At 50.1% G+C, this 15,938-nt stretch overlaps 1 protein-coding gene across 1 annotated transcript in view; it reads right to left on the bottom strand.

Moving 5' to 3' along the window:
- The window catches only part of CYRIA (CYFIP related Rac1 interactor A), a 107,374-nt gene extending 93,024 nt beyond the window's left edge, over positions 1–14,350 (bottom strand). The window contains exon 1 of the mRNA XM_022554190.2: positions 14,268–14,350. The gene's annotated coding sequence lies outside the window, so the exon portion shown is untranslated. The remainder of the gene's footprint in view (positions 1–14,267) is intronic.
- Positions 14,351–15,938: the final 1,588 nt, after the last annotated feature.

Below are 15,938 nucleotides of genomic sequence, written 5' to 3'. Positions count from 1 at the left end.
GCAGAGTTACCATAAATGCTGCACTCTCCTGCTACTCCAGGCCTGGCGTGAGGTGCTGGGGGTGTGAAAACTAAGGGTATGTGAGGCCTTCCCTGCAGGGTGCACAGGCCAGTGTGAGGACAGACCAGTGGAAAAGGAGGCTGCAGACATACAGCAAAAGTTCTCAGTCGGAAGGGGCAGCAGGAGAGCACTGAAGTCCCTGGCCAGCCCTTGGCTGTGTCCCCGACCTCCCCACCTGCCACCTGTCCACTCAACCACAGCCCTGGGCCTCCGTGCTGCTCTCCCCGGGCCAGGTTTTGAGGTTTTGCACTTGCCGACTCTCCGCCTGGAACACGTTTCCCCCAGCGAGCTGTGTGGTTCACCCTCTCACTCCCTGCGGGCCTTCCCCCCATTGTCATCCTCTCTGAGGACTTCCCCGACCACCCAACCTAAAGGAGCAACTCTTTCCCCCCAGACCCTGTCCCCACACCCCTCACTCTGTACACCCATCTCTGCCTCATCTTCCTTCATCAACATGTGATGTCTAACATCATCTCCATTTTACTTGCTTATATGTCTATGGTCCATCTTCCCCTGATAGATTATAACCTCCACGGGGGCAGGGGGTTTGTCTGTTTGGTTCACTGCTGACTCTCCAGATACTGACCCAGAGAAGTGCCTGACTCATTGTGGGTGCTCCATAAATATTTGTTGAATAAGTGGCTGGATGATGGACGGATGGATGAATGAATGGATGGATGGATGAATCTGATGGGGAGTTGGGGGAGGTTTCCAGGAGAATGTAACACCAGAAGTAAATCTCAGAGAATCTGTCTTGGTAAGGAAAGAGCATCTTGGAAAGAGCATGCATAGCTCGTGTGTGATCCTGGGTAAATCACATTACCGCGGTCTCTTCTGTAATATGAAGCTAATGCATAACATTGGTAAGTCTGTGATGAGCCATGGAACTAGAACAGGAGTTGGGGCCAGCTCAAATAAGCCAAGGATGGTACAGGCTGATGCAAGATGGGAAAATACAAGAGGAACCATGCCTTTCTCCACAACCACTAGATCGGGTTCTGACCGCAGCAGACAGAGACAATGAGGCTGAGAGCTGGGTGGGTCAGTTGGACTCCATTTCATGATTCAACAAGGGGTGCTTCGGTCCTTAGCCAAAGGTGAAATCCCAAGCCCCCGAAAGAACCATACTCCGAATTGTTAATTCACAAAGCAAGCCACAACCTTCCATGTGCTGTCTTCAGGTAAAAAATTACATCTCTCTGAGACTTAGTTTTTTGTTTTTTTTTTTTTTTTTCGGTACGCGGGCCTCTCACTGCTGTGGCCTCTCCCGTTTGCGGAGCACAGGCTCCAGACGTGCAGGCTCAGCGGCCATGGCTCACGGGCCCAGCCACTCCACGGCATGTGAGATCTTCCCGGACCGGGGCACGAACCCGTGTCCCCTGCGTCGGCAGGCGGACTCTCAACCACTGCGCCACCAGGGAAGCCCTGAGACTTAGTTTTGACCTCTATAAAATAAAGTCCACATCTCCCATTCAATGAAACATGAAAGTTTCTAGAACAGTGTGTGGCACTTGAGGAGTGCATGGCAAAAGTGTGTTATGTGGAATATATTATTTGCATGAAGTTTACATTATGGGAGGGAGAACCATGGGACTCCACTCTGCAAGGAGGCGAAGAACTCCAGCTATGATTGCTTTTCTGAGGCTTAAGTAGAACCATGGCAGGAAAAAAAAAAAGATTTGATTTTCCTAAAAAAAAATAAAACTGTGGCCTGGAAGCAGTGGGAACTATGTGGTGTGGGAAACTGTAGGGCTTTGAGAGCCAGACAGACTTGACTCAAAATCCTGGTGCCCCATTTTCAATCCTATGTCCTTAAAGCAAGTTTTTAAAACTGTCTTAGCTTCAGTCTTTATCTGCAAAAGAGAAAGAAATATATCTACCTTGCAAGGTTGTCTGTAGGGTGAGGGATGTGTACAAACAGACTAGCAAAAGAGAACTGATAGGTATTAAAGGCACGCTGCAGATCACAATTCAGTGTCATGAACACAACTGAAAATGTGGTATACTTTGAAAAATTAGGGGCCATGTCGGTATTGGGTAACCTGGAAATAACTATGTAGAAAAAAACAACTCAAGCGCATATACTACGAAATTGCGAGCACACTGTTGCTATTTTAGCTGACAGGAGCTACTCAAATCATTGCCTGAATTTGAGGTGGAACAGATATATCTGCACAACCCACAGCCTTACTAGCGGATTACTGAGTGGACAGCGTGAAAGGGGACTTCACACACAGGTGGTTTAAAAGGAGGAAACAATAGGGGAGATGCATAGAGCATTTCATCCCCACCAGCAGGAACTTGCACACTCGCCTCCAGTCACGTGGGAGGAAGCCCCCGATTTGCACACACGGGCAAGAGAGTTCTCGGCCACAGCAACCGCAGGCCAAGAAACTGAGGTGCAGAGAGGGACAGGATTACAGAAGGTTAGATGGGTCGGTGAGAGACCTCAGCTCCCAGGGGACTCCCTGGGCAGGGTGCTGTCCACCACCCCGAGAGGTCTTCTTGATCCTCGGGAGCTTAGTAAGCAAACTGTGCAAGGATCCTCAGCCCCCTTCTTCTATCCATCCGCTTCTCTCCCCTCCAGCCTCCCGACTCTGCTAAGCCCGGCCTGGGTTTGGCCTGGAAGAGTCCGGACGAGGAGACGGGCCCGGCGCCTGTCACAGGGCGAAGGCAGCTCAAACGGTTTCTCTTCTGTGTTTCTCTTTCTCCTTCCATTCCTTTTCGCTTTCATAATCCTTTCCTACCTTCCTCCACCCGGTTGTCAAATGAAACTGACCGTATCCCTAGTCCTTTATTTTTTAAAACCCATATTAGGCTCTTCTCTTGTTTATCTTTACTTTTAAAGTCTCATGCTCAAATGACTTGTGTCTTTTCAAATATGTATAAAATCAGCTTTGACAGGGTTCTGGGTTTCCAAAGCAGAAGGATTAGATATTTCTCCCTAAGAAAACATAATTTAGTTGTTTCCTGCCAGTTAACCTCCGAATTGCCTTTGTTGGTGGTCACTGGTCTCTGAAAGATTAAAGGTCCTTCAGGCCCTAGGGAGCCGCTAGGTGGTCAGTTCCATTTGGAGCTACACAGAGGCCACGGGTCGGGCTGCAGGGAGCCGCGACCGGACAACGCCAGGCCCGGGCCTTGGTAGCACCTCCCAGGTTCTGAAAGGACCCGGGAATCCACGCACTCACACCTGCTCACACACACACAACCTACGCCGCGCACACACCACACATCGTGCACGCTCACGCACCCACATAGCGGGCATACACTCACACGCGCACACACAGGAGTCCAGGCCTCGCTAATTTATCAGGACCAGCCACCCCCAGAGGTGCCCTCCTCTCAGTGTGCCCTGGTGTCAACCAGATTTACAGCTGCCCGGTGGATCCCACAGTCTGTGCGAACTGAAGGGCTTCAGGACCCTAAAAGTCAAGGTCACTTCCCCACCGTGCAAACCCCCATCCAAGGTCAGGGGCCCGGTTCCTACCATGGGTTACTGCTAAGTGAGCATCTCCTGGGTGGGCAGGGCAGGGGCTCTGAGACAGACAGAATCACCAACTTTTTAAACCTCGTTAGATTCTCCAGAAACTTTCAACCCGGCAAAAGTCAGAATTATGATAGGTTAAGAGTAAATTCCAAAGAGAAAGAAAGAAAGAGAGAGAGAGAGAGAGAGAGAGAGAGGGAGGGCAGGAGGAAGGAACGAAGGAAGGAAGGAAGGAAGGAAGGGAGGGAGGGAGGGAGAAAATGAGAGGGAGGTAGATGGGTCCCCAACGCCCTTTACCTAAATGCGCTACATGCCAACCCCTCGCCCACACAGGCCATTGCGGGGACCTATTCCATCTCCATGGGCAGAACTTGCACTGGTCCTGTGCTCTGCAACTGGGAACTGCCACTCTCCTTCCCAACACCCCCTCAGCAGTGCCTAGCATGGCCTTGACCATAGCCCCAGCGCAACCCTCGGCGCTGGCCATCACCAGCGGGGCAGTTTCACGTGCAGTGCTCGGTTCAACATCCCGTGAGCCCTCCCTGGGCATCAGGGGAGGTGCTGGGGACAAAGTGAATCCCACACAAACCAGCCTACAGTGTCAGAGGGTCGTGCTGTGAGAGCAGGAGAAAGGAAAGACCTGGGGGAGACCAACGAAGCACGAGGAAGCTGTTCACCTCCCTCCAGTCTGGCTGGAGGCCAGATGGATGGAAGCTGCGAGAATGCAGCCAGGGGGGCAGCTCAGTGCTTTTCACTTGCTTTGGGGGCCCCAGCCTCTACTCCTAGACTCTGAGAGACAGAAAGAATTAAATGACTTCAAAACGGAGTTCCTAGAGCCCAGAGAAGGGAGGCAACATGCCCAAATCACTCAACAAGTCAAGAACAGACCCAAGATAAGAACCAAGACCTTCTCACTCCTACTCGGGCCTTTTTACTTCCTCCTGCTCGCTCTCCAAGCCCTGCTTCCTCCTCCCAAGGCTAAAATGATGAGTAGGATTTAAAAATTCCCTTCTACCTTCCCCCCAAAGGCCAGTTGTGAAACTTGATTATAAGCCACGCTAGATCAAAAATTCCCAGCTTATTTTAGTTCTATGGAATTTTTTAAAAACTACTTTGTCCCAATGAAACTTTGGAACCCATGCTTTTAAAAGGTTTTGTTATTGTTGTTTTTGTTTTGTTTTTGTGCCAAGCCTGCTCATTTATTTCCTATTATTTAAATTGAGGAAATAGAAAACTGGCCAGGAGGGCTTCTGACGAATACATGATGAATCGTGTCACCACAGCATTTGGTATCAGGTAGGCATTGGAGGGTCCCTCTGGTGCCTCCCCAACGCCCCAATCCCAGGGGTGCTGTGAGTTCCTTTGGGCTTTTAGAAAGGGAGATTCACAAATGTGTCTTTGAAACTCCTTGCTCAGATGTGCTTCCAAATTCAGAATTTTTCAGATTTTAGAAAGGTAATATAGTACAGATAATAGCATGTTATATGTACCCCCAGTCTGGAGCACTCATCCTTCTGATGAAAAACTTGTTCATCCTGAGTGGCATAAATACAAACTAAAAATAGTCTCATGTACCATCAGGCCAGCTTTTGCCTCCAAATGAGTTATGAAAAAAAAACAACAACTGCATTTTCAGAGCATTTTGGATTTTGGACTTGCAAATAAGGGAATGTCAGAAAATAGCTTACGGCTCCATTGATTACTTCTGAAGGTACTCAAGGGCGCAGATTTCAAACCTCAACAGTTCAGGGGAAAAAAACCATACACGTGCATTTACAAAATATAGGAAAGACAGGATGGGAGACGGATCATACGGTAGGTGCAATGCTGGATGCCGACTGGAATTCTTATCCTTATTACACTCCAGTAAGCAACATGGCCAGGTTCATTTCAAGTTTAAAATGAAGGCTTACGAGCTAGAAGTATAGGTCCAGAAGAGTGGATTTGGGGGGCTTTGTCGGGGCAATTCCGGAATGCGTCTGTCAGAGAAAGAAGTTCCCTGTTGTTTCCAACTTAAAACAACAAATAAAAAGGAGCCTCAAGGAAGTAGATCGAGAACTTTTCAAACACATTTTCTTAAAAGATCAGGCAAAAAGGGAGACTGACAATGTTTAATTCATTTACAGGCACACCTTGGAGATCATGTGGGTTCGGTTTCAGATCACCGCAATAAAGCGAGTCACATGAATTGGTTTCCCAGTGCATATAAAAGTTATGTTTACACTAAACTGTAGACTATTAAGTGTGCAAGAGCACTGTGTCTAAAAATGTACATACCTTAATTTTTAAAATTTAAATTTTATTGCTAAAAAATGCTAACCATCATCTGAGCCTTCAGCAAGTTACAGCAGTCACATCGAAGATCATTGATCACAGATGACCAAAACAAATATAATAAAAACGAAAGAGCTTGAAATATTGCCAGAATTACCAAAATGTGACACGGAGACATGAAGTGAGCAGATTCTGTTGGAAAAATGGCTCAGACTTGATCGACTGAGGCTTGCCACAAACTTTCAATTTGTAAAAAAATGCAGTATCTGTGAAGTGCAGTAAAACGAGGTATGCCTGTATTCTTTGCAATATTCCTGGGCCACACATATTATTAACTTCAGTTCAAAAATTAGAAAACTCAGTAAGCCTAAGACATCTGCCCAAGGGAAAAGCCAGGGTTCCACCCAGGTCTGTGGGCTTCAGATGAACACTCACCCTGCAGCCCCGGGATGGTCTCACGGAACTTCTAGGTGCACATTTCACCTCTCTGGATCTCAAAGAGTTGGCATCCTCTCCTTCCTAGGGTGGGTGGTAAGGAGAGACCACGCTTTGAAAGCACACAGGCATGGTTTCAGGTGCCAGCTGTGCAACCTTCCTAATGATGTGACATTATGCAAGTTTCTTAACACCTGTGGACCTCAGTTTCTCCATCCACAGAATGGGGATATCTGTTTTTTAAAGCTCTTTAGGGGATTGCTAAAAGTGGATATTAAATGCTCATTATTCAGAAGGTTTTGCTGCCACCCACATTTTACACAAGGAAACACAAGACTCAAAGAGATGGCATAACTTGCGAAAGCCCAGGCTGCTTCGAGTGGGTTTTCTCTGTCTCTCTACTCCAGGTGCCAGGCATCTGGCCTCACCGTTGCTACTGGAAGAGCCTGAGTTTGGATGCCACTGGGAATGAGAGAGCTTGACGGTGTGTTGAGATAGTTGTGTGTCTGGCACTGTTCCTCATGGTCCTAAAACGATTATGCATTTTAATTTATTCTAAAACCCGGAAATCATCAAACCAAATGATTTTTTAAAACAGGCATTAACTTAAAACAGAAGGGCATTCTGCAGTGACCAAAGCATCTCTGAGGTCAACCCTCCACATCCCAGGCGGTGGAGACCCTGGAACGTGGGAGTGAGCTGGTGACGGTCCTTCCCACCGCTGCTGAGCTCCTGCATCCCTCCTGGCTCTCCCTTTTGTCAATGGCCTTGACTTTCAACTATTTATTCAGATGCTCAATCAGACTTGGCTCCCTTTCTACGAGGGGGCGCAAGGTTTCTCTGTTTTTTGAAAACACCCTCGGCTCTCCCCATCCAAGCTCTGTCTCTGCAACCTTGCTGACTAAGCCTGCCAGGTTTTGCTTCTTCACCTGTCACTTTGGGACAGAAGCCCAAGGGTTTATTAGAATCATCGGCTAGGTGTTGGAAGCACCCTTCTAAGTCACCAAATCCAACCTTCCCATATTACCTACAGTGAAAGTGAAGTACAGTGGTCTCCTCTTATCCTCAGGGAATATGTTCCAAGACCGCCAGTGGAAACTACAGATAGTACTGAACCTTACATATACTATGGTTTTTCCTATACACACATGCCTATGATGAAGTTTAATTTATAAATTAGGCACAGAGATAACACCAGTAACTAATAAAAAATAGACCCATTATAACAATGTGCTGTAATAAAAGTTATGTAAATGTGGCCTCTCTCTCAAAGTATCTTATTATATAAATGTAATGTCTTTTCCATCTTCACTAAACACTCCTTATGTAGCCGTGACTTTTGCCGTATGAGGTGTGACAGCAAAATTAGCATGAATTTCTTACTCTAGATCTTATCAACCTCAGCAAAGATTTTTTTCTTTCTTTATTGAGAATTTTCACCTTTTCACTGAAAGGAAGCACTTTACTGCTTCTCTTCGGCGCATCCGAATTGCCAGCATCACTACTCTTGCCCATTATTAAGTAAAACAACAGTTCCTTGAACCCAGGCAACGTGATACGGCCACAGTCTATCTGATAACCAAGATGGGTACTAAGTGACTCACAGGAGGGGTACGCTGGACAAAGGGATGATTCACATCCCAGGGGGGACGGAGCGGAAAGGTGCTCGATTTCATCACGCTCCTCAGAACGGTGCACAATTTAAAACTGATGAGTTGGGCTTCCCTGGTGGCGCAGTGGCTGAGAGTCCGCCTGCCGATGAAGGGGACGTGGGTTCGTGGCCCGGTCCGGGAAGATCCCTCATACCGCGGAGCGGCGGGGCCCGTGAGCCGCAGCCGCTGAGCCTGCGCGTCCGGAGCCTGTGCTCCGCCACGGGAGAGGCCACAAGAGTGAGAGGCCCGCGTACCGCAAAAAACAAACAAAAAACTGTTGTTTATTTTTGGAATTTTCCACTTAATATTTTCAGACCGAAGTTGACCGTGGGTACCTAAAACCGGGGCGGTGGGGGGACCACCGTGCCTGCCCCTCCTCCTCCACGCAGGCAGCGAGGACAGGGCTGAGAGCAGAGCCGGCTTTTCGCCGTCCAGGCTTGTACTTTTCTCTTTCAGGCTTCCTCTCCCTGCAACGTGTCAGGTGCGATTCAGGTGCACCACAGACAACACCCATGGGGAGGGAGGGGGCAGTGTTGCCGTAAGAGGTGAAACAATGACTTCCCCCTTCCTTCCCGCCCTCCGCACTCTCTCCGACACTCTCCAAGCTCCATTTTAGGTGTGTGTTTCCTGCCTGGAGTGAGAGCTACCTGAGGCCAGGGACAAAGCCATCTCGATCACTGTGTTCCATCTAGCTCAGCACAAGGCAGGAGCCTGTCCCGTACACATTTGCTAAGCAAATGAGTGAATGATCTCATTTTCATGCTTGATCCATCATAAAATTGCAATTCAGCTCTTTGGGGGCATCCCATTTCCCCAGTTGCTTTCTTTTTTTTTTAACATCTTTAGTGGAGTATAACTGCTTTACAATGTTGTGTTAGTTTCTGCTATATAACAAAGTGAATCAGCTATACGTATACATATATCCCCAGTTTCATTTTAAAGATTTAATTATCTATGCCATACAGAATTTTTATTAGAAAGTGAAGTCATTAAATAAGCGGACACCAGACTCAGGCCCTGAGATAACTGCCAATAGAAACGGATCTGTTTGCAGAGCTAAGCTGGACCAGGTAAGCGTGTTGCTGGCAAACATGGCACCGTTTTCAGGACAATGGGGTTCTCAGACCAGGGAAATTCGGCTTCTAAATTACCCAGGAAAGGCTAGGAGTGAGCCATTCTGTAATCGCTTTTCTACCTCCATCTTCCTAGACATGACTTACACTGACAGACAGAATCCCAACCACCCCTGCATCTGTAGGGCCACTGACCCACATTTTCTGACCTTCTTGCTTCTGTTCCTAGATCCCTGGGGTGCACCTGTCATGCTTTCCGTTCATACGTTCAGTTCTAAAATCAATTGAATTTATTTCAGCGACAAACTAGCAACGCATTCTTGGGCAAAGGAAGCTACTTTGAGCATCACCAAACATTTTTTCTGAACTCGGACACGCCAAACTCCTCTTCTCTTCACCACTTCTAGGAACCAAGCCTCAGCCAACTGCCGAAAGCCTCGTTCACGCTGTGCTGAGAACAAAACCCTAATAAAGTCTCTAAATATTTACTATGGGTCCGAGTTACAGCCCTGACCGGTTCCACCGCCGTTAAAATCTGCTTGCATACTCCAAACACAATTATTTTAAATCACTGACATGCCAGCCAAGGAGATGACAAGGCTGTGTACGCCAGCATGAATAGCAAGTCAGGCCCAGTTCTAAATTCTGACCCTGCCACTTGCTAGCTGCCGGACTCTGTGCAAGGGACCTTTCCCAGTTTCCTTTACTGTCAAAAGGGCATGATAATACTAATGTCACAGAGCTGCAGTGATGGTTTGAGAAAATATCTATCCATAGATAGGGTAACTTAAAAAAAAGAACAGGAAGCTAAACATGCCCAGAATAAAAAATGTGAAGCATTCATGTTAAAGTATTGTCTGACAGAGGAGCCAGAACATGCAATGGGGAAAGGTCAGTCTCTTCAATAAATGGTGTTGGGAAAACGACAGCCATGTGCAAAAGAACCAAACTGGGCCACTATCTTACACCATACACAAAAAGTAACTCAAAACATAGACTGAATGCAAGACCTAAAACCATAAAACTTCTAGAAGAAGACACAGGTGGTAATCTCCTTGATGTAGGTCTTGGCCATGATTTTTTTGAATTTGACACCAAAAGCAAAGAAAACAAAAGCAAAAATAAGCAAGTGGGATTACATCAAATTAAAGTATTCTCAGAGTAACATGTTTTTGAAACTCAGCGTGTTTGTTGCCATTTCAAATTTGTTCCCCTTTGAGGAAATCAAAGTGTTGCTGCTTTGCAGTATCGCCATGTTGTAGAACATTATTTTATCTGGTGAGAGATAACTCAAAGATTAACCAGCAGTGCTTAGAACCTGAGCGTGTGCAATCTTTAACCTTCCCAGATAATGAATGGATCTCTGAAGGCCAGAATTAGTCCAAAGAGCTCCCCACCATGGTTCTAAGAGGACCCAGAGGCCCAGTAACTGAGAACTCTTTCCTAATCAGTGTAACTAAATAACAGCAAGTGTGAAGTGGGCCCCATGCCAGACCCTATAAATACATAAGATCATTCACTTCCTAGAAGGCAAGTCTCATTATTGCCATTTTACAGGTACAAGAACTGAGGCTCCGAGAGGTTAGATACTCCCTCAGGATCCCACACTTAGGACACAGTAGCAGTACAGTCTGAGCTCATGGCTGGTTCCCAAAGTCCGCTTTCTTCCCAGTCACCATGTTGCCTTGTCAGGTAATTCATGTAGCCTTTGCGAAAGGATTTTGACCAAGATGAAATAGGAGCCAGAGGCTACTATGAGTGGATGAGTGAAGACTCAGCAAGGGGGCTTCCCTGGTGGCACAGTGGATGGGAACCCACCTGCCAATGCAGGGGTCATGGGTACGAGCTCTGGTCCGGGGAGATCCCACGTGCTGTGGAGCAACTAAGCCCGCGCACCACAACTACTGAGCCTGCGCTCTAGAGCCCGCACGCCACAACTACTGAAGCCCCTGCGCCTAGAGCCTGTGCTCTGCAACCAGAGAAGCCACTTCAATGAGAAGCCCGCGCACTGCAACGAAGAGCAGCCCCTGCTTGCTGCAACTAGAGAAAGCCCGTGAGCAGCAACGAAGACCCAACGCAGCCAATAAATTAAAAAAAAAAAAGACTCAGCAAGGAAGGCAGGGCTGGCTCCTGCCACATGCCTCTCTCCCCCGACACTGCTCACAGAACTGAGGGGCTCGGGAGTCATCACCCATCCATCGCTGCGAGGGCCTGACTGAGGGCTTGCCAGGTGGGCGGTGCTAAGAGAGCTGTATTTCAGCCGCAAAGTACAGGCTGCCTGATTCAACCATAAAGGGGTGGGTGGCTAGTCAAGTCACCATCTCTGGGCTTCACATCTCCCTGCCTTTTTCCCGATCACACCACTTCTTCGAAGGTATTATAAGGATCTCTTTTCATGACTGTCTTTACCCCCAGACTACATTCTTTGAAAACAGAAATAGTGTTCATGTTTTTTAAATCCCCAGTTCCCCAAAGTGTATTTGGTACAGAGTAGATGCTCAGTTAATGGAAGGCGCATAAATAAAGAAATGGATTGATTCAGCATCAACTCTGGACAAGATGACTAGAGAAAGCCTCTACTCCTCAGATTTTACAGCTTAATCACTCCTAAATCAGTTCTTCACCTCTGGGCAGTGGTCTGGGGTTTCTTTAACAGTGACACCTCTCAACAGGAGGAGAACATTATGAGCCCTTCAGGCTTTCAACTTTGTAAAGCAATCCCTGTAAACTACTCCATTCCATCCTACAAAAACAAGCAAATGTAACCATTCAGACAGATGCTATCAACCCCATTTGAAAGGTTGAAACTGAGGCCCAAGTGAGTGAACTGACTGCCCCAGGGCTGGAATTTGACAATGAGGCTGCCGACTCCCTGGTTTTTTCATGCTACTATGGTGCTTTTCCAGCTCATTACTGACAGGCCTAGAGCACTGGCAACGTGAAGGGAGAAAGGGGAGGGATGGGAAAGAAAAGAGTGTGTAGTGAAGGGAAAAATAAAAGGGAAAAGGGGGGCAGCTTCTCTGGAGGGTGTCGCTGACAGCTGACCGCCGGTGACCCAGGGCCGGACAGCTCCGAACTCCTCGCCCAGGGCTGACTTGGGAAGGTCTCCTGGGTTCTCAGTGTCCCCGGCTCACCCGGCTGCATCTAAGCCCTGAGAGTAAAAGCAAACTGAACGCTTCTGGGTGCTGAGCAAAAACAGGAAGTCACAAGTGCCTTGACTCTCCTCCCAACTTGAGTCCCCAACAGTGGGGTCAAAGGTGCGCGAGGGACCTGACAGGCCGCTCTCTGGCAGTGGCCTCCATGGGAGTCCAGCGGGGAAACGGGGGAAAACCCTTCAAGGAGTCTCCCAGCACATGGGTTTGGGGGAGCTCTGTTGGTCCTCTGGGAGCAGGACCTGGAAGCCCTCGGGGTGGCCAGGCAGCGAGCTGGGCTTTTGCGCGCCAGCTCCATCACTTTTCCATCCATTCAACAAAATCTCAGCACAGACGATGTGCTAAAAGCAGAGTGACCTGAGGGAAATAGCTCACTTTGAGCTTAGTTTTGGCATCTGCAGAGTGGGGACGGCCCCTACCCCACAGAGCTGCCTTGAAGATGAAAGGAAATCAACATTAGCGGGCTTCTCCATCACACTTGGATCTATTATTAGCACCGAGGCAGCGGGCTACCCACTGTGTGCCTGAGACTGTGATGCCTCTGCCGCCCTCCCAGAGCTGGGGGCAGGAGGGAGTGTGGCCAGGTCTGTCCCCACCTCTTTCCCCTACTCTCCTCTCACAGGAGCCTGGGGCCAGGAAGAGGTGAAGTTCTGCCAGCCCCCAGCCTGGGCCCAGCGCCCATGTTTATGACTGTTTATTTCAGAGCAAATAGAAAGGAGAAATTAGAGCCATAAAAGACAGAACAACAGACCAATAAAAACCAGCTCCCAGAAGAGTCAGAAGAAGGAAGAGAGGCAAAACTGTCACCATAGCAACACAAGACAGAAGCAGGCAGGAAAAACAGCCCCTGCTCTGCCCTCTCTCTTCACAGCAAAGCAAGCCCTCGGACCCCCTTTGGGGCTCAGTGAAAGCCAACGACCCACCCTAAAGCTCTGGCCCCCGGGCCCAGACGCCCAGCCCGACCTGGCTAGCAGCCACCCTCCTCGTGCTGGCCCAGCACACGTCCCAGCCCTCCGTGGTCCCAGCCCAGCTTTCTGTGCCCTGGGGACACAGCACTGTGCAGATGGCCCAGGCCCAACCGGAGTGATGGTGACCAGCGAAAGAGGGGAAAAGTTTCTAACAGGGAAAGGAAGGAAGGCCAGAGGGCTGGGGGGGAGACCGAGACCCTGAATCCCAGCTCCACTACTCTGCCCTGGGTTTCCCGGGGAGCAGGCAGCCGGGAAACAAGGGCATGGGAGGGGAGGCCAGGGCCAGGATGGTGGCCCATCAGCGCTGGACCCTACACTCCCACCAGCAGGGGCGGAATTCTGGGGAACTGGGGGTGGGGTCAGCAAAGAGATCTGGAGGTCTTAAATGGCAAAGCTCTTGGTCCTGGTCTCTGGGGGCACTGGCCAGCAAGTCAGGACAGCTTGGAGGAGGACCCAGGGACCCGCTGGCCCGTTTTGCCAGAGACCGGTCGGTCCTTCGGCTGGCAGGCAAGACAGGTGTCTCCACCAAATAGCCAGGCTGGCCCGGAATCAGCCTTTTGGGAAGTGGGTCAAATTGTTCCCAAAGCTCAGGACCCGTCAAGTCCCTTTCTTCAGACTGGGATTCTGAGATGGAGGAGAGTGATGGCAAGGAGGCCTGGGTGCGGTGCACAGCAGCTGGCTGGCTGGCTAGGAAGAGTCCCTGGCAGGTGGCAGCATTAGAGTCCAGGTGTGCAGGCCCTAGGGACGGGGGTCATCTCTGCCTCTGGGGCTGTAGAGAGTGCTGGGGAGCCGGGCCTCTGGTGGTGGGCATGGGGAAGCAGAGTCGGGGGTCTCCTGGAAGAATGGCTTTGGAGCTGAAGATACCTGGCGTTGGGGGTTGGGGCAGGAGGTTGAGTGGCTGAGGGGCGAGGGAGGTGACCTGGAACACAAGCAGGAGGCTGTCCTCGGGAGAAGGGGCAGTGGGGCGCCTAGTCGGACATCTGGACGGCGATCTCTGGAGAAGGGCTAAGGGACTGGGTCCTCGGCTCTCCCTCCCGCCCTCCCCCGAAGGCTGCGTCCGGAGCTGGGGAAGGATGGCAGTGCTCGCCGGGCGCCTCCCGAGCCCGCTTCCCTGCAGGCCCCCGGCCGCGCTCCCCGCCGCGCCCCCGCCTGGCCCGCGCCCCGCTCACCCCGTGCCGCCGCCGCCCTGCTCGGCCGCCGGTCTGCCGCTGCCCCAGCCGCCACCGCTGTGGACGCCTCTCCCGCGGCCGCCGCAGCCTGCGAGACGGCCCCGGAGCCCCGCCCCGCCCCGCCCCGCCTCGCCTCGCCCCGCCCCGCCTTCAGCCCCGCCTCCAGCCCCGCCGGCTGCGGCCGCCCCGCCCCGGCCCCCGGGGAGCCCCACCCCCGCCGTCTCCAGGCAGGGTCCGCAGACCCGCGCCAGATCCCTTGTGCAGACCATCTCCGCACGCAGAAACCCCTGCCCTTTTCTAGGCCTTGGCCGCTGGCTTTGCCCTCCAGGAGGAAGCCCGGATGTGCCCCTGCTGCTTCTACACACGAAATCCCTCCGTACCCACTCTTCCTCTAAAAAAAAAAAAAGACGGGAGAAAGGCCCTTTGATCCACCCCTGGACGCACACCCGCCCTCACATTACTGCTCATGCACCCAGTCAAGCCGTCCCAAACTCCACCCCACTCCCTAATTAGTCTGACTCCTGATCCCAGCTTTCTGCCGTGTCCTCCCCGCACATACTATTAACAGATTCCCAGCCCTGGGGGCCGCCGTTATCTGATGGGACCACCAAAAAAAGTTTTTGCAAATACCTAGTCCAAAAAATGTAATTACCCTTAAGAGCAAGTCTGCAAAAACACTTGAAAAAATTCTATGATGCAAGGGAAAGTAGGGGATTACAGTGTCATTGTCGTGATCATTGTTTTAAAACATCTGCCATTAGAGAGAGAGATTCAGGAAACCAGAGAGGGCCGCGCAGTGCCAAACAGGTTGTGAGTCAGAGCTCCTGTTGAGGGGGCCCTTCTGCAGGCCCAGGCCTCTCCTGCTTCCTTTCCCAGTCAATCATGAAACTTTATCAAACCCCTACAATGGGCCAAGCCATATGCTGGGGGCTGTGTCAGTTGCTGCAGGAATGTGCGGGTTGCAACATAAGGCGCCCAGGTCCTGGAGTGCAGAAAGCTTCAGGAGACCTTGGCCAAGTCCTTTTACTTTCTGAGTCCCCGGGTCCCCTGCAGGACTTGATGCCATCCCAGCCTCCTCCAGACTCTGACAATCAGTCTGAAGAGCTTCCATGAGCTGCTCAGCACAGCTCATGCTCTGAGTTTTGGCAAGAATTCAGACAAGGGCCAGGAGGGCATGGTCTAGTTAGAATGAAACAGTCTCCCAATGGGTAGGGGTCTTTCGGGTCAGAATGAACACGTCCCCATTTTTTATTTGTGTCAGTCAAGGTGCCGGTACCTGGACCAGACCCTGTTGTGAATCCCCGCAAGGACGATCCATTTTTACTTTGGGTGGCTCTATGGAAAAATCCTTCTTGCTACACCGCCATACATGATAAAGATTACAGTGAAATTAAACTGTCAATGAGGGGGCAAGTAGGTTGAGACTAAATTTCAGTGGTTTTTATTCACAATATACATTTTTTAAAATGAACCTTAATGTCTTAATTAAACTAAATTTAAACCCAACTGTTCTAATTTCAAGGACATCCTTGTCATGTATTTATTGTTTTAAAGAGATGTCTTGAGCTTGGACAAAGTGTCAGGCACAGTGCTAAACGATGGAATCAGGACACATGTCCCTGGCCTGAGGAGTAGACAGACTGGTTGCCAGCCCAGTTTATGACAAGGCAG

This window comes from Delphinapterus leucas, chromosome 13, assembly GCF_059928025.1.
Source record: "Delphinapterus leucas isolate spDelLeu-1000000601 "Yukka" chromosome 13, BTC_Dleu_Yukka2, whole genome shotgun sequence".
NCBI lineage: Eukaryota > Metazoa > Chordata > Mammalia > Artiodactyla > Monodontidae > Delphinapterus > Delphinapterus leucas.
This window is presented reverse-complemented; position numbering and strand designations above follow the sequence as displayed.